Source organism: Gossypium raimondii, chromosome 2 (assembly GCF_025698545.1).
Source record: "Gossypium raimondii isolate GPD5lz chromosome 2, ASM2569854v1, whole genome shotgun sequence".
NCBI lineage: Eukaryota > Viridiplantae > Streptophyta > Magnoliopsida > Malvales > Malvaceae > Gossypium > Gossypium raimondii.
In genome coordinates, this window is record NC_068566.1 from 38,032,202 (window position 1) to 38,050,950 (window position 18,749).

An 18,749-nucleotide genomic window follows, 5' to 3' on the forward strand; every position below is an offset into this window, starting at 1 on the left:
CGTAATCTAATAGGTGTGAGAATTATTGTTGCAATGACTACATTTTTGAAAGGTTTAATGTCAGAAGCATCCATCATTTAATATGCTTTAAAATTGCTGAACATAGGGAATATTTACTTACATACAAAGATATTTAATTTGTATAACACTTTACACTTGACCTGGACAGCAGACTCGGATGTAAGATGCCACATTTGTTACCCAAGCAACTTAGAAAATATTTAAAACAAGCACCGAAGCTAAAAATTAAACTAGTGTGGAAATCTCAATTGAAGAATGTCATGAGTGTTAAATTCACTTAAATGAAATCAACCGAGCCCACGTGCAACAACCCGATGTCAAAGGTGGTCAAACACGGAGCTAAGTTCTGAGTCTTAGGTCAAACTAGCAAAATGTAAGGCTTTGTCTTGAGATAGTGAAGTCATGTCTAAACCTGATCATGGGTCGGCCCGAGCCAATGCAAGGAGTCTATGCCCATTACTAGGCTCGGGCCCAACTAAAAAATGGACAAAAAAATCTGCCCAAGCTTGACCTAGATTAAAAATGTTAAACTCAAGCCCGCCCATATTAAAAAATTTTAGATTATTTTTTATATAAAAAAATTAAAAATATAATACATCAAATACACAAAAAAACATTAAAATAAATGTTTCCCAACAAATTAAAAATACATTAAAATGTATTTAAATAACACTAAGATAGTTGCAACTTAGCAAGCAAATACCTCCAAAATAGTAGCAAAATTAACAATAAAACAATAGTTATACAATATCCAAACGATAACAAAATAGTAGCAATATAAAAGACAAACAATTCTTGTTGGAAGTTTGAAATTAGAAATACTCTATTCTAATCCATTCTATACAAGAACAAAATTGACCATGGAAAATAAGTTTACCTCTCTCTCATTGCTCATAAGTTGCCAATTTTGTTTAACTAATTAGCATAATCCTACTATATTTTTCTTTTAACTAAAGGTAAAAAAAAGAATCATTCAAATATTGGTTCTCTATAATGAATTTGGAATATTGAGACTACAATTGAGTCATTGACCATAAATATTTCTATAATAGCCATAGAAAATATTTAACAAATTTAAACCAAAAAATAATAGTAAGATTAAAGGTTTTACAAGTCTAATTATGGTCTCAGATTGGCACTTCTTTCGCTTATGTTTTCTCTTAGTTAACCTTCTATGCTGAAATAAAGAGTATTAGCACTACACCAAAACAGGCTTTTAGCGGCATTTTTTTAGGCCTTTAAAAGCGCTAATGTTTTTTTTATGCTGAAATAAAAAGCGCCGCTAAAAGCAAGCGGCGCAAAAAATGCCGCTGTTGACAACGTCACTAATGTTTGCGGCGTCTTTAGAAATAAACGCCGCTAAAGGTCATGACCTTTAGCGGCGCTTTTCCCACAAATGCCGCTATGGGTCATCACTTTTAGCGGCGCTTTTCCCACAAACGCCGCTATAGGTCATCACTTTTAGCAGCGTTTTTCCCACAAACGCCGCTATAAAACAGATCTTTAGCGACGCTTTTTCGTACAAACGCCGCTATAGGACAAACCTTTAGCTGCGCTTTTCACACAAACGCCGCTAAAAGCATATCTTTAAAAAAATAATTTTTTTCAAATAATATTTATTTCTATGATAAATATTATATTATGTTTTAAGGATAAATAAAAAAATATTATTTAAATTAAATTTTCTCTAAAATTTGAACTTTAAAACTAAATATAAAATTTAATGAATTTAAATTTAGAATTTAAAATAATAAATTAATAACACAATTAAAATCCAAAAGTTAGAACTCTCAAGTAAAAATAAAAATTTAGAATCAAAACTAAAATAAATAATACATATGCAAGGTAATAAAACATACAATGCATTTTCTTGGTCAAGTAAATCTTGGTAATAAAAGATATAATACATTTACTTAATCAAGGAAATCGTGTAATGAACTCAAAGCAATGAGCATTAGAGAAAAAATTTTGAGCATAGCTTCAAATTTGAATTGCAGATTTGGTGCCTACATATGCTCTGCATGAAAATAAGAGTAACTTAAACTGTTCAAACCATAGTGAACATGGCAAAGATAAGTAAATCAGTTCAACTCATTGTGCACTTACGTTCTATTTGGCTCCAGCCACGACCATACAACCTTAAAGCTTCAAGAAACCTAACCAAAAATCAACCTGGCCCACCAAATTGACTATAAAGTCAAGATTCAAGCAAAAAAGCAAATCTGATTCTGAAAAAAAGGAAGAAAACGATTGAGGAACATTAAAGACTCGAGTCTTGACCAATCAAATGCTGAGCTAAAAATTTGATAATTGAATCAAACCAAAGTCCAAAGAAACTTTAGTAAGACTATTTTTATTTTTGTTTTTATCTATTTATTAATTATTTGTCATTTTTAGAGGGTGGTAAGCAGGGTTTGCAAAAGATAGCTTTATGCTTTAACATTGGCTTTAAGGCCTCCTGTGAATCAAATAAGTTTGAATACATGCTATCTCAGTAAGACAAAAGTAACTATACTAGATATTCAATAACTTGAACATAACTAGGTATGCTAAACACTATCAGGTTGCTAGTAATTCTCCTTATTGGGAGTCACATCCTAGAAAATAAGTTATTCCAAGAAGTTAGTTATGTTTAGGGAAAACTACATCATCAAAATATAATGATACCGGCATAACAAATCAAGAAAAAGCAAGACAGTTAAATAATTAATATCACAATAAGAATGGATAATAGTTAAATAATATAGAATAACACAACTTAAACTCTCATGTCAGACCTGTCCCACAATGACTTTCTCAACCCAAGGGTATGCAAATTCGCCCTGTAGATAAAAGTGAATATCTGTTATTAATATTTTCAGATTCAAATGAAAAAGAAGGCATGAAATTAGCCATATTTAGTTGTATATATACCTCTTTGCAGTTAAAGATTTCAATGACTGATTCTTTTAGTGCCTGTACATAGGAAGCCATATAAATAATTTCTAATGGTCAAAAGGTAAAGTCAGTTCTTGTAGAATATTACCTCTTGTTTACTTGGAAGCTTGGAACCATTTAATAGAACTAACTTAAGACTCCCGAACAACTCATAATATGATAGATCAATCTGCCCATCATTCAACATCAAGAAGAAATGGTCAATTAAAGTTGGGAATTAAACTTAAATCATATTTTGAAAATTTTCAAACAAGGTATCTGTGAAATGATCTGCAGAAAAGCAATGTCGATATATCGACTCCAATAAAGGAATTAGTTTGGTTTTAGCCTAACTTCATTGTATAATTACAAAGCAGAACCTATGACTAACTTCATGTTGGGCAGTGTTTACCTCAAATCATAAATTACAAAGCCTGCCTTCAACATGAAATAAGAAAAATATAGCATGATGGATATGAGTTCAGGAAGTCAGCAACAATCATAAGAATCTAAGACACTACCATACAAGGATCATTTCAAGACTAACAAAATTTGACAATAGATAGTTATTTATCCAAATAAAGGAAAGGAAAACAAATGACAGCATTCATACTAGCAAATTTTGCAAAGACAAACCCTTGTTTATTTGATGAAGGAAAGTTTTCCAGACTAAATAATATTTATATATATGCATAAAAATAATAAGTTTTGAGTGCAAGCAACTACATTATAATCATCATAAAATGAGTTACAAACATAAAGATTAAATTTGAAATCTAAATTAAACTAATAAATTTAAATCCACGCCAATGTTATTATCACTAAACTAGTGTAATGAGCCACATACCAATGTCGTGTGGTTGGATTGCTTATTGATAGTGTATAGAGGGCAGTGATTTGCTTCAATTTAACATATCAATATTTTATATAAATATAATTAATTTAAACACATAAGATATATGAATATGAAATAAATACTCAAATCTACTCTCTTTTTTTATGTGTGTTTTTGCTAAATTTAAAAAACATTAATTCACAGGACAACTTTTTTTTAGGTACAATAGCACAGGATAACTTTAGATGATTCTTTAAAGCGCATTCATTTATGGAATGAAATATATAGAAATGCATTTGTAAATGAAATGATGATATAATGTTGTTAAAATACATTATATTTTAACGATTTAACGTAATTTAATTCATTAATCATACATATTTATATATTAATAGTGCATAGTCGAATTTGGTAAAATTATGCCTAAAAAGTGTTGCCAGAATCGGATAAACTCAGTATTCTTTGTTTCCTTTTTCTTTCAGAAAAAAAAGGAAAAAGAAACAGAGAGACAGATTAATAAAAACAACGCAACAGTGTGCTCCCAATACTCAATTTCAAATACGCAAGCTTTACTTTGATTAGAAAGGCACATTTACACTTTGTAATATAACTGTTAATACAATACTAGTCAAAGTATCGCTTATTATTATTATTATTATTATTATTATTATTATTTTAGTGTTCATATTTTAGGTTTTTGGTTGTTACTTTCGATAGAAGAATGTAGCTTACTGATACGTTACCAAGTTTCGGTATGCAAAAGTTTTAGACACTAAAACCCAAAAGATTGTGGAAACCACATACTTGGGTTATGTTTAGCTTCATTTTCTATTATGCGGTTCTTACCAATGAATTACAAATTCATATATAAAAGAAGTTTAAAAGAGAAAACGTCATCACCTTCTGGCATTAGTGTCAGTCGCTTTTAAGAATGCAATCAAAGCATCCAACGCCTTCTCCTGCACCGGAGCATTTGAATCCGGCACTGTCTTTTTGAAAAATGGAGCTGTATATTTGAAAATCACAAAGATCCACCAATCAATTGAGTAAATCAGATCTGAGTCGTTAAAAAAAGAAAACTTAAGAAATTTTTTTAAAAAAAACACAAAAACATAAAAGATTGACCTCATTCGCAGATCCTCGAGTCCTTCGGATCCGTGATGGAATCGCATAGAGAAGCTAAAGCTTGTGGGTTAAGAAAAGTTCTGTAGAGAAAAATCTAGGGTTCCAAATTTGGGCGTTTAAGAATTGGGGTTGAGGAAGAAAAAATAGCAATGGGCATGGATTTAAAAGTTTTTATTTATTAAACCAAAAACAATGAAAATGATAATAAATGAAAAGGACGGTGTGTTTGTAAAGTTGGGGGTTTCAAGGGGGAAAATTAGGGATTTTAGGGGGAAAGTTGGGGATATTAGGGGAAAATTTATAAAATGGCGCGATTTTTTAAAGTAAAATTATTTTTTGCGGCGTTTTTAATAAAAACGCTGCTATTGCTTACTTTTTGCAGCGTTTTTTTATAAAAACGCCGTAAAAAATCATTTCATTTTGAACAAAACGATGTTGTTTTGCTCTGTTAAAAATCATTTATTTTGTTTGTTAAAAATTATTAGTTAAGTGATTTTATAAAACATTTATTATTATTTTTTATAAATTAAATTTTTATAAAAAAAACCAAGTACTCTCAAAATAAATATCGTATATTTTAATAAGAAAAAATGATTAAATGGTTGTAATTAATTATTAAGTTAGAATTATCCAATGTAAGCAATTAATATCTCACATATCAAATTTCTATTAAAGATTGAGACGTTAATCATGATTTTATATTATTCATTTCGATCTAATATCCATTTTATTAGAGATATTTCTTCCTAACTAAAATATAATTATTTTGCTAGATGTTCGATGTGGAATGATTTTAGTTTTATATTTCATTTTTATTTGTTATAATTTGGTCCTATCCAAAATAGATAGTTACCTATCCATATCAATCTCTTACATTTTTTTATTTATCAATAAATAGTAACTCCTAAAACCATAATTCATAATCCCTAAAACCATAATCCCTAAACTTTAAAATAGTAACTCCTAAAAGCATTAATTAATTGTATAAAATTTTATCATTTAACAAATCTCAAGTAAACCTTAACCTTAAACCCTAAATTAACCATTCAATACATATAAAGTCTATCTATTATATATCTCTTGAATAATTTAAACTATACTCATAATTTCAATATATTTAATTTATTATTATCTCTTTTACAATTATATAAGAACATGTTTAAAATATAAATTAAAAAAATAATTAATTTAAACCCAAAACCCTAACCCGACCCCTGAATCCCTAAACCTTAAATCCCTAGCTCTTAACCCCTAACATCCTAACCCCTAACCCCTAAACCTTAAATCTCAACCCTTAAACCATAATCTCTAGTCCATAATCCCTAAATCCATACCCCCTAAACCTTAAAATATGAACTCCTAAACCGGCCTTAAATCTTAAATTAATCATATAACCTAAACTAAAAACCCTAAACAAATTTATTATTATCTCTTTTACAATTATATAAGAACATATTTGAAATATAAATTAAAAAAATAATTAATCTAAACCCAAAACCCTAACTTGACCCCTGAATCCCTAAACCCTAAATCCCTAGCTCTTAACCCCTAACGTCTAACCCCTAAACCACTAACCCCTAACCCCTAAACCTTAAAACCCAGCCCTTAAACCATAATCCTTAATCCATAATCCCTAAATCCATACTCCCTAAACCTTAAACTAGTAACTCCTAAACCGACCTTAAATCTTAAATAAATCATATACCCTAAACTAAAAACCCTAAACTATAGTGATAATTAATTCAATATTTTAAAATTAATACTATCTCTTTTACAATTATTAAGAAATTTTTTAATATATAAATTAAAAAATAAGTAATCATGTACCCAAAAAACTTTAAAATTATTTTAAATAATAGTATTTTAATTTTTCCATGTGTTTTATTTCAAATTATTTCTACGTGTTATTATTTTTTCTGAAGATTTTAAATATTCAATTAGAAATAAATTGAATTTTATTTAATTAATATAAACAAACCAATTAAGATAAAATGTTTTTAGCGGCTCTTTTTCAAAAACGCTGCTAAAACCCCGAGCATTAGCGGCACTTTTTTAAAAAATACCGCTAAAATCCCGAGCATTAGCGGTGCTTTTTAAAAAACGCCGCTAAAACACCGAGCATTAGCGACACTTTTTCAAAAACGCCGCTAAAGCCCCCAACATTAGCGGCACCTTTTCAAAAACGCCGCTAAAACCCCAAGCACTAGCGGCGCTTTTTAAAAAATACCGCTAAAACACCGAACATTAGTGGTGCTTTTTCAAAAGCGCCGCTAAAACCCCAAGCATTAGCGGCGCATTTTCAAAAACGTCGCTAAAGCCCTGAAAGGTAAGAAAACGACGCCGTTGGGCTTTGGTTTTTTGCGGCGTTTTTCTGAAAAACGCCGCGAATGCTCATTTTTAGCGGTGTTTTTCAAAAAACGCCGCTAATGCTCAATCTTTACTGGCGATTTCCATAAAGCGCCGCTAATGCTTGATTTTTACCGGTATTTTTTGTCCAAGCGCCGCTAAAAGTGCCACTAAAAGTCTATTTTCGTATAGTGTAGAGAACCACAATATATGTCAATGGAGAATGGTGTTGCCTGACTTGCTAGCAGTGTGTGTTGAGGGAATCAATAGTGGGTGTGTGGTGCTAGTTGGTGAATGATGATGGTGGTGGCCAATAGGTGTTAGTGGAGATTAGAGAGAACCACAACAGATGTCAATGGAGAATGGTGTTTCCTGACCTGCTGGTAGTGTGTGTTAAGAGAAGCGACAGTGGGATGTGGTGGTAACTGGTGAACGACGATGGTGATGGTTGGTGAGTGTTGGTGGGTTGGGTTTAAGATTAGGAGGTTGGGTAGTTTTTTGGGTTTTGACTTTTGAGGAATAGATTTAGTTATAATTGGGTTAGAGATTTAATATATATAACTATATTTAATTAATATATGTTTTTATAGTATAAAGCAATTGGGTCGGGCTCAGGTAAAATAAAATACTGTCTAACGCCCGGCCTGCTTAGAAAATGAGCCTTATTTTTTTTCCAAACCCATTTTTTGGGCCTATATTTTTGTAACAACCCAGTTTCCAGTACTGACAAAAATTACGATTTCGGTACCCCATTTCCGTAAACCAAGTCCATAAATATTAAATAAGGATATTTATAGAGTTATTAAATAGATGAATTAAAATTTGGATAGCCAATTTAGCTAAAATTATGGTTAATTAGGGCCCAAGGACTAAATTGTAAAATTCAAATCAATATAGATTTTTAATTAGGAATTGGATTGGGAACTTAAATTGCAATTAACCAAAGGTTCAAAATAGCAATTAGAACATGCACAAATAGGAGATAGTGGACTATAACGATGTGTGTTGATTAATTAAGCAAAATGTGATTAATTAAATGAAAACATGTTTAATTAAGTTAATTAACTATTAATCTAAGTATATATACATGAATTGGTGGATGGAGAGATAGTGTATCATGTTCTCCAATCGAAAAAAAAAAGAACAAGGGAGGACGCCGTTTTAGGTTTTTAAGTTATTCGACCTTTAATTCAAGTAAGTCTGTAACCATTTTTCTTTGATTTTTATGGAAATTGAATCATGGTAGCTTGATTTAGCTAGCTTATGTACTAATTTGTAGCATTGTTAAAGTTTTAGAAAGTTTTCATTGTTGAGAATTAGATGAAATTGGTGTGAAATTGTTAGAAATTAAGTTTAGATTAAGAAAATGACTAAATTGTAAAGCTTAGTTGTTAGTTTCGTACCTTGGGGTCCCAAATTAAATAAAATGCAAAACTATTTTGAAATGTTGGTAGGAATAAAAAGTAGGAGGTCTCTAATAAATATATGTAAAATCGAATTTCAATCTGAAGTTTTAAATTGAAAGTTATGTGTGCCTTAGTTTTAGGGATTAAATTGAATAAATTATAAAATATGTTTGATATTGTAATTTATTGCAATTTGGATGAAATTTCATGGTATTATATGTTATGTGATTCTATTTAGCTAGCGTTGACACGGAACCATCAAGAGGGAAAGGAAAATCGAAAGTCATCGACGAGTAGCGCAGAAATTCGGTTTGTATTCTTATGATTCGGGAACAATTTATTTTTTGCATGTTCATGTCATTTTTTATTATATGGTATTGATGTGAGTTACCAATGGTTATTGAACTGATTTGATATGGTGAAGATTGATTATTAAGATAGGGAGTAAATTGAATAGAATAGAAAATAGTATGATTTAATTAATATGTGTTAATGGTATGAAATTGAGTTGAAGCATGATGTTTTATATGATAAAATAATGATTTGTTGATAAATTGAGAACGGAAGAATGTGAATTGAACTATATATAATGAATCAGAAATTTGTTACCCTATTAGATCTTTAAACCGAGTCAGATATAATTGACACACCAGAGGATAAGATTATTTGATTGAAAGCTATCACTGTTGTAATAGCTTGATTTTCAGTGGTGATGGAACAGTGGTTTTAGGACCACAAATTTCTGTCGCGTCGACTCGTAAATATTAGTTTTAGAATATTTATGGAGTCACTAAGGCCATATTAAAATTTGCTTAAAAATATTAACATTTAGATAGTTAATTAATGAAAAAGGACTAAATTGTAAAAGGTGCAAAACTTAGTAATTATTGCATTTAGTTGATTACATATCTTCAAGGTTAATTGAGGAATGGTTAAAGTGGTAATTTAGCCCTAACTAACTTAGTTAGACGGCTAAACCAAAAGAAAATGATAAAATAAGGTGATTTTTAATGGCAAAATGGTAATTAAGTTAAAATAAAAATAAAAAAAATATGAAATTATCATCATCTTCTTTAATTTTGCTTGTGATAACTGAATTCCATGGATGTTTAGCTTGGGAGAGTCAACCAAGAACAAATTCTTTGCATGTGAGTGATTTGTAAGCCCGTTTCTTGTAATTTTTATATTTTTGAGATCATTGCAACTAGGTCTAGCTAGCCCGTACCTTCGGTTTTTATTCTGTTAAAAGTTTTGGAAGTTTCCATTGATGAATTTTGAATGTTTTTGATGAAAACCATGTATTTGGAACTCTTATTGTGTTGTTTGATGATTTTGTAAAGTGATTTTTGTTAGATTTTCATTTTAGGATTAAATTGTGAAAATGTCAAAATTTTAGGGTTTGATAGTGAATTTAAATTTCAATAGGGATTGTTTAAGGGCCTAGTATATTTGGATGGAATATTTACTTGAGAAAATGGTCAAATTGAGGAATTTCGGTTCTAGGGATTAAATTGTAAAAATTGTAAAAGTCTAGGGTAATTGTGTAAATTCAAAAATAAAAGGGTATTAATTGTAAAATAAATTGGAATGTGAAATTTAAGCTAATAATTGAGAAATTCTATATTTTAGATCAAGATCCTATAGATACTTGTGGAAAATAAAAATAAAAGAATAGTTCGTAAACTTCTGCAACTACTACAATTCAGTCTAGGTAAGTTCGTATGGTTTAGAATTTAACATCTATATAAATTATTGAGTAGATTAACATGGTACAATGCATATATATAATTGCTGATAATGAATGGTTATTTGAGATATATTATTGATTTTAATGCTCTGTTTGGATTGAACATGGGATAGAGAACAATCGTGATTTGGTGTGTTACGGGAGATTGGAGTGGAGATGGTATTAAAGGGATATATTTGCATATTACTCGAGTAAACCAAGGTTCAGCATTTTTTGTGAACTCTCATGTTATACTCTCTATTTGGTGTGTTTCGGTTGGACTAGCTCTTATGAGCATCAGTGTGTTTTGGATGGATTGGCTCGTTTGAGCATCTGGTGTGTTTTGGAGGGATTAGCTCATGTGATCATCTGGTGTGTTTTGGTTGATCTGACGATGTACTCCTATCCGTAAGTCGTTCGTCAGATTGAAAATCTTAGTAAGGTAACTTGTTGAGTAATTTTGATGAAATCTATATATATCTGAGCTTTGAATTGATTGTTTGTGATTTACCAATGGGAATTGTGGATGACATGAAACTTTCATGGTTGTTATTACCTTTGAATTGTTATACTTACTTCAGTAAGATTTATCGTTTTAATATGTCGAACTTACTAAGCTTCATTGAGCTTACTAGTTTTAATCTTTGATTTTGTAGATACTTAGAAGGTTGGACGATCGGATCAACACTCAAGTCACACCATCCAACTTATTTTGGTAGTTTTTGGAACATTTATTTCTGATTATATGGCATGTAATAGGTTTGAAAGTTGCTATTATTAATGTTTTGAATTATGTAAATATTGTAATACCCAATTTTAGCCCGGACTCACAAAAAAATAATAAACCCAAAATAATAAAATAAAGTCTAAGTCTAGTACAAAATTTTATCATTTGGCCCGATCGGAATGGCCCGTTACTTGAAAAGGTTGAAGGTCCATCTACAAGCTTATGGAAACATAATCTTCAAGGATATGCAATCTTAGATATGATATGCAATCTTAGAAGATATGATTTTGTAATCTTAGAGATTTAATTTGTAGATACCCTTTAATCTTAGCCGTTGATGTAATTGATTTGTACCGTTGGATTTGGGGAGGCTAAACTATAAATAGAGGCCTCTCCCTTCATTGTAGGGGACTGGAGTTGGGAGTAATAATAATTATTAAGAGTATTCACTCAAATTTCTCTCTCTCTTGCGTTCTTATTTTCTTTGGCTTGTTCTTATTTTGTTGATTTGTGTATAATTTATTTATTGATTTGTATATTGTTGATTTCAAATCTCTTTTTCCCTTATTATTCATTTTCAAATTCATTATTTTCAAATTTGTTCACATTTTATTTTGCCTTATATTTTTTTATTTTAAATTCATTGGTCTTTGATTATTGATGCTATTTAATCCTCTATTTGTTATTTTAGTTTTTTATTAAATTAATTATTTTAATATTATTAAAACTATTATGTGGCATCATTAATCTTGTATCATTATTATTTAATTTTTATACCTTTAAATTTCAAATTTTGTTATATATATGCATGTATACATACATACGTTTTATAATATATACATATACGTACACATTTTTAATTTTTTATAAATATATATATACACATACTTTTATATATTTTCTATGTTTCATAATTTTATATACATACTTATATATATATTTTTACACATTAAAATATGTATATTTATATATATATTTTTATTTTTTATAATTCACACACATATATATTTTTCTTATATGTACATATATATATTTTTATATTTTATAATTTTATCTATTTTCTTTGTTATTATTATTGCTTTACTTGATGTTTATTTATTTATTCACATGAGCATTATTATCATTATTATATTCTTTAAATGCTTCGATTTTATTTGATATTATGTATACATGATTGATTTATTTTTTTTATTTATCTTTTCATTATTATTATTATTATTATTATTTTTGTTCTTGATCATGCTATTTATATTTACATTATCACAATTGTTACTCCATTATATAATTTTTACCCAAATTCGTATAAAGAGAAAATTTTGAAAAATAAAGGCAATACTCAGTATTTGGAATCTTCGAGAGGATTGAGCCCTAACGTATTGGGTTCCAACTCTTTCGTTGAATCTGAATAATCGAGAATGCTCTTTACTCAAAACATAAATAAAAAGCTCATTATCGAGAATTCAATACGTTTTGTCCTAACGCATTGGATATGACATGTTGTTTTCTCGAGATGAGGATTTTTTTTTCTAAATATAATAAAGGTAATATTCAATGTTTAGAATTTTGAGAAATTGTGCCCTAATGTATTGGGCTGCGATTTCTTCATCTGACTTAAACAATTAAATATCCTTTTAAATTTTATTACACTAGTTTTTTTTGGACAAGCTCGTTTTTGAGGAAGTGAAATATCATGCCCTAACTCATTGGGTGTGACATTTTCTCTTTTCAAAATGAGAGGGTCTTATCAAGTAACTTGTTTTATATAAGTTTTTAAAAAACAAAAAACAAAAGATCGTATTTTAAATCTCTTCAAAGTTTTCAATTTTTGACATTAAGACATTAATTAATTAACTAGGTATCAGTTTTTGGGCGTTACGAGGGTGCTAATCCTTCCTCGTACGTAACCGACTCCTGAACCCGTTTTCTAAATTTCGTGGACTAAAATCGTTGTTTTTAATAAAGTCAAATCACTTATTAAAAATAACCACTTTTTGAGGTGACTCGATCATACCTAAATAAAAAGGATCGGTGGCTACTCCCATTTTCATTTTTTTCAAAATCCAAGTAGACCCAGTTTTTCAAAATAAAAATGGTTTCGACAAATATTATGGATTATCTTGTGTCTAAATGGTCAACTTATATTATATATGAGAATGAGGTATAGTTTCTATGCTAATATGAAGGATATGAATTGAGGAAATGTTGTGATTGAGGTACCTTTGATAGGTATATTGGTTAGGTATTCGCTTGAATAAATTGATGAGTTGAATTGATGTTTATTTTGAAGTTTAATTATATATACTTGTGGTACCAATGAGGGTACATTGGTTAGGCACTTAGTAAGTTGATTTTGGAGTGTTTTTAGCTTGATTAATGTCAATTTGAATAGGAATTTTGGTTGGTATTTGAGTTTCTTAAGGTTCAAGCAAACTTGAAATGGTAAACTTGTGTTTTAAGGTTCATTTTGGGTCCACATGGCTTGAGACACAGGAGTGTGTCTTAGCCGCGTGTGACACACAACCATGCGACAGGGCCGTGTGTCCCCTGTAGGTTAAAGGAATGCAAGTCAGACAGTTACACGGCCTAGCACACGGCCTGGCACATAGGCGTGTGAGTCCATTTCGATGGTTACACAGCCTGACACACGGGCGTGTGGCTTGGCTGTGTGATCGAAATCAAAGAGTTACACGGGCACGGACACGAGCTGGGACGCAGCCATGTGTCCCTATTTCGATTGTTACACGACTTGAGACACGGATGTGTGTTTCAACCGTATGAGTCACACGGTCGTGTGATCCCTGCAGTCTAAAATTTTCAAATTTTTCATAAACTTTCCAAATGTTTCTGATTTAGTCCCGGATTGTTTCTATAGCATTTTTAGGGCCTTGGGGGTTCAATTAAGGATCATTATGAATGTATTTGAATGAACTAGATTATGTTTGCAATGATGTATGAATTGAATGGTTTATTGTTTCGTTTTTTTGGTAATGCTCTGTAACCGTGTTTTGATGACATATATGGGTTAGATGTGTTACATTTAGTGGTACCAGATCTATGGTTTAGTCAATTCTCGGGCTAAACATAGCGTGTGAAATGTCTAGAATTACATTTCATATAAATCTGTGATAGTGTGATGGTTTGATCTGATTTAACCTTTGTTTTCTTATAGATTGTAAGATGTCAATGAATTTGATCGTGCTGACAATGATGAGGTCAACAATAACGTACCAACCTTTGATCATGGGAAGAGTAGTAGTGATCTAATTCATCCGGCTCAGGAACATGAACTTAAAAATATGTTCTTTGGGTTTATGAACCAATGGTTCAACGAGTTTATGCAAATGAACAATCCGACTCAACGACCTCCACCCCTTGTTATACCACCTATTATACCTCCGATTGCACCTCCACCTACTCCTATGATTGAGCCTAGTCGACGTATTCCAATTGAAAAGCTCAAAAAATGTGGTGCTGAAGAATTTCGGGGTAGATCAGAGGATGGTCCAATTAAAGCTGAGTATTGGCTTTAGAATATCTTGTGATTTTTCGAAGAAATGGCTTACCCTCCTAATAATTTTCTTAGATGTGTCGTTTCATTATTAAAAGAAGAAGCGTACAATTGGTGGATTACGATAGTAGCTGTCGTACCGAGGGAGAAAATTTTATGGGATTTCTTTCAATCCGGATTTAAAAAGAAGTACATTGGGAAAAAATATTTGGATAAGAAAAAGAGAGAATTTCTTGAGTTACAATAGTGAAACAAATCGATGGCTGAATAAGAGAGAGAGTTCGTATATCACAGTAAATATGCTCGGGAAATTGTACCTACTGAAGAAGAGATATGTATTCAGTTTGAAGATGGCCTAAATGATGAACTTCAAATGATGATCGGAGGTAATGAAATTTGAGAATTTGTTATCTTATCTGATCGTGCACAAAAAATGGAAGGAGTGTAGAACCTCAAAAAAAACGAGATAGACGAATTCGAGAATTTCCCAAGAGAAGTTCTTTTAAGCTGTTTTCTGCATCATTGGAAAAGAAGACTAAATAAGATTTTAGCTGAACTACCTTAGTGTCTGAGCATCCAAACAAGAATAAGTTGATTCAGCATGATTTTAAAGTTCCTACTAAACCAGTTGATAGTATGGGAAGTGTACAAAATACTCCGAAGCCCAATTGTAGAAATTGTGGGAAATATCATCCTGGCGAGGGTAGAGCTAAGTCGGGAGCCTGTTTTAGATGTGGATCGACTTTTCAATTCCTTTGGGATTGTCCTAAATAGTCAAAAGAAGATGAAGATTAGAATGAAAATTAAATGTCTACATCTCAGAAAAGTAGACGTCTGGGTCAAAATAGTACTGCTGGGACTGCTCGTACTGGGGCAAAAGACACCGTTGTTCGATCAGAGGCTAAAGTACCTACTCGTGCATATGCTATTCCAGCTAGAGAGGAAGCTGCTGCTCCTGATGTGATTGCTGGTATATTCTATCTCTTTGATGTTATTGTATATGCTTTGATTGACCTTGAGTCAACTTATTCTTATATTTGCACTGCATTAGTAATGGAAAAGAAATTACTTGTTGAATCCACTGATTATGATGTTCAAGTTACTAATCCACTAGGTTAGAGTGTGATAGTTAACTTAGTTTTTCGTAAATGTCCACTGAAAGTTAGAGGCTGTGAATTCCCTACTGATTCGATGTTATTACCCTTTCGAGAATTTGATGTTATTTTGGTTATGGATTGTTTATCGATGCATGATGCTGTAGTAAGTTGTAGGGAGAAATGGATTGATTTGAAATGTCAAACATGAGAGATGATTTAAGTTGAGTCTGAGAGTCTGAAAGATGTTGTTAGAGTTATTTCAGCTATTTCTGCACAGATATTGATATGTAAAGGTAATGAAACGTTTCTAGCATACATACTTGATACTAGAGATTCAGAATCGAAGCTAGATTAGTTACTGGTTGTTAGTGGGTTTACTGATGTATTTCCTGAAGAGTTGCCGAGATTGCCTCCTGATGGTAAAGTTGAGTTTGTGATTGGTTTGGTTCCTGAAACTGCACCGATATCGATATCATTGTATCGTATGGAACCAGCTGAATTAAAAGAGCTGAAAGCACAATTACAAGAGCTATTAGACAGAGGGTTTATTCAACCAAGCATATCTCCTTAGGGTACACCTGTGTTGTTTGTGAAAAAGAAAGATGACTCTTTGAGATTGTGTATAGACTACAGGCAGTTAAATAAAGTCACTATAAAAAATAAATACCCTTGCCATGTATCGATGATTTGTTTGATCAATTAAAAGGTGCCATAGTGTTTTCAAAGATAGATCTCAGATCCGAGTATTATCACTTGAAAGTTAAAGATTGTGATGTGTCGAAGACTGCTTTCAGAACTTGTTACGATCATTATGAGTTTCTGGTAATGCCATTTGGTTTGACAAATGCCCTTGCTGCTTTTATGAATTTAATGAATCGAGTTTTTCAACCTCATTTGGATAGATTTGTTGTTGTGTTTATTGATGATATATTAATCTATTCCAAGTTAGAATCCAAACATGCTCAACATTTGAGAATCGTATTACAAACTTTGAGAGAAAAATAGCTGTATACAAAGTTTAGTAAATGTGAATTCTGGCTTCGCGAGGTTGAATTTTTGGGTCACATCATATCGACTGACGGGATTTGAGTTTATCTGAGTAAAGTTTCGGCTGTGATGAATTGGAAAACTCTGAAGAATGTTTCTGAGGTATGGTGTTTTTTGGGTTTAGCAGGTTACTATCGTCATTTTGTTAAAAAATTTTCGATTATTGCTTCACCGATGACTAGACTACTTCAGAAAAATGTTGAGTTTGTTTGGTCTAATAAGTGCCAACAGGGTTTTGATCAATTGAAAAAACATGTTAACGGAAGCCCTAGTGTTGACTCAGCCTGAATATGGGGTAGCATATGTTGTTTATAGTGATGCATCTCTCAACGGTTTGGGTTGTGTGCTTATGCAGGCAGGGAAAGTAGTAGCTTATGCTTCTTGTCAGTTAAAGTCGCATTAAAAGAATTATCCTACTCATGATCTTGAGCTGGCCGCAATTGTTTTTGCTTTGAAAATTTGAAGACATTATTTGTACGGCGAGAAATGTCACGTGTTCATAGATCACAAAAGTTTCGATGACTCAAAAAGAACTGAATTTGAGAAAGAGATGATGATTAGAGTTACTGAAAGATTATGATCTGGTTATTGGTTATCATATGGAAAAAACTAATGTAGTTACGGATGCACTCAGTCGATAGTTACCATTGTTTGCACTTCAAATGTTGAATGTTCATTTAGTTTTAAATGGAGATGATTATGTTTTAGTAGAGTTGAGAACAAACCCTTGTTTCTACAACGAATTCAAGAATTGCAAGATAAAGATCTGAAATGGGTGTTGAAACGACAGATGGTTCAAAATAATATGAGTATTGAGTACAGTGTTGATGGTGATGGTACATTACATTATCATGATAGAATTTGCGTTCTGAATGATCTAGATTTAAAACATGATATTCTGTCTAAAGCTCACAGTAGTACGTACTCGATTCATTCGGGCAGTACGAAGATGTATTATGACTTGAAACAGATGTACTGGTGGCCGAGCATAAAATGGGATTTGTAGCTAAATATTTGATTTGTCAGCAGGTGAAAGCAGAACATCAGGTACCGTCAGGTTTACTACAACCTGTTATGATTCCTGAATGGAAGTGAGAATGAGTCATGATGGACTTCGTATCTAATTTACCTGTAACTCCGAAAAAGAAAGATTCGATCTAGGTTATTCTTGACAGATTGACTAAATTGACACATTTTATTCTAGTCAGAATAGATTTCTCACTCGAGAGATTAGTAGAATTATATGTATAGAAGATTGTGAGATTACACGAAATTCTAACATCCATTATTTCTGATCGTGGTCTGATTTTGGAGCAAACTTCACGAGGCTTTAGGTACTAAACTTAACTTCAGCACAGCGTTTCATCCTCAGGCTAACGGACAATCAGAACGAGTGATTCAGATTTTGGAAGATATGTTGAGATGTTGTATACTTGAGTTTGAAGGTATTTGGGAAAAGTACCTACCGTTGGTTAAATTCGCTTATAATAACAATTATCTATCCAATATAAAAATGGCACCGTTTGAAGCTCTTTATGGGAGAACGTGTAAAACACCATTGTATTAGTCTGAATTGAGTTAATCCAAAATGGTGGGAATTGATTTGATTCGAGAAACTGAAAACAAAGTTCAAGTTATTTGAGATTGCTTAAAAGCTGCATTTGATTGTCAGAAATCGTATGTGGACCTGAAAAGAAAAGATATAAAATTCGTTGTTGGTAATCGAGTATTTTTAAAAGTCTCTCAGTGGAAGAACGTGTTACGTTTTGAAAAGAAAGGCAAGCTGAGTCCGAGATTTATTGGACCGTATGAAATTGTTGAAAATATCAGCCCTGTAGCTTATAGATTAGCCTTGCCCTCTGAACTCAAGAAAATCTATAATGTATTCCATGTTTAGATGCTAAAAAGGTACAGATCTGATCCTTCGCATGTGATTCCGCATTATGAGATTGAGCTACAACCAGATTTAACGTATTTGGAGGAACCAGTGAGAAT

The 18,749-nt window shown here is 31.5% G+C and overlaps 1 long non-coding RNA gene across 1 annotated transcript; it reads right to left on the minus strand.

Annotated features, from left to right (window-relative positions):
- Nucleotides 1–2,310: 2,310 nt before the first annotated feature.
- LOC105788640 (uncharacterized) lies at nt 2,311–3,584 on the minus strand. Its single transcript, XR_001132108.2, has 3 exons — nt 3,047–3,584; nt 2,935–2,976; nt 2,311–2,843 (listed from the first exon to the last, which is right to left on the minus strand). It is a non-coding gene; the product is annotated as an uncharacterized LOC105788640 (long non-coding RNA).
- Between the last annotated feature and the right edge of the window lie 15,165 nt (nt 3,585–18,749).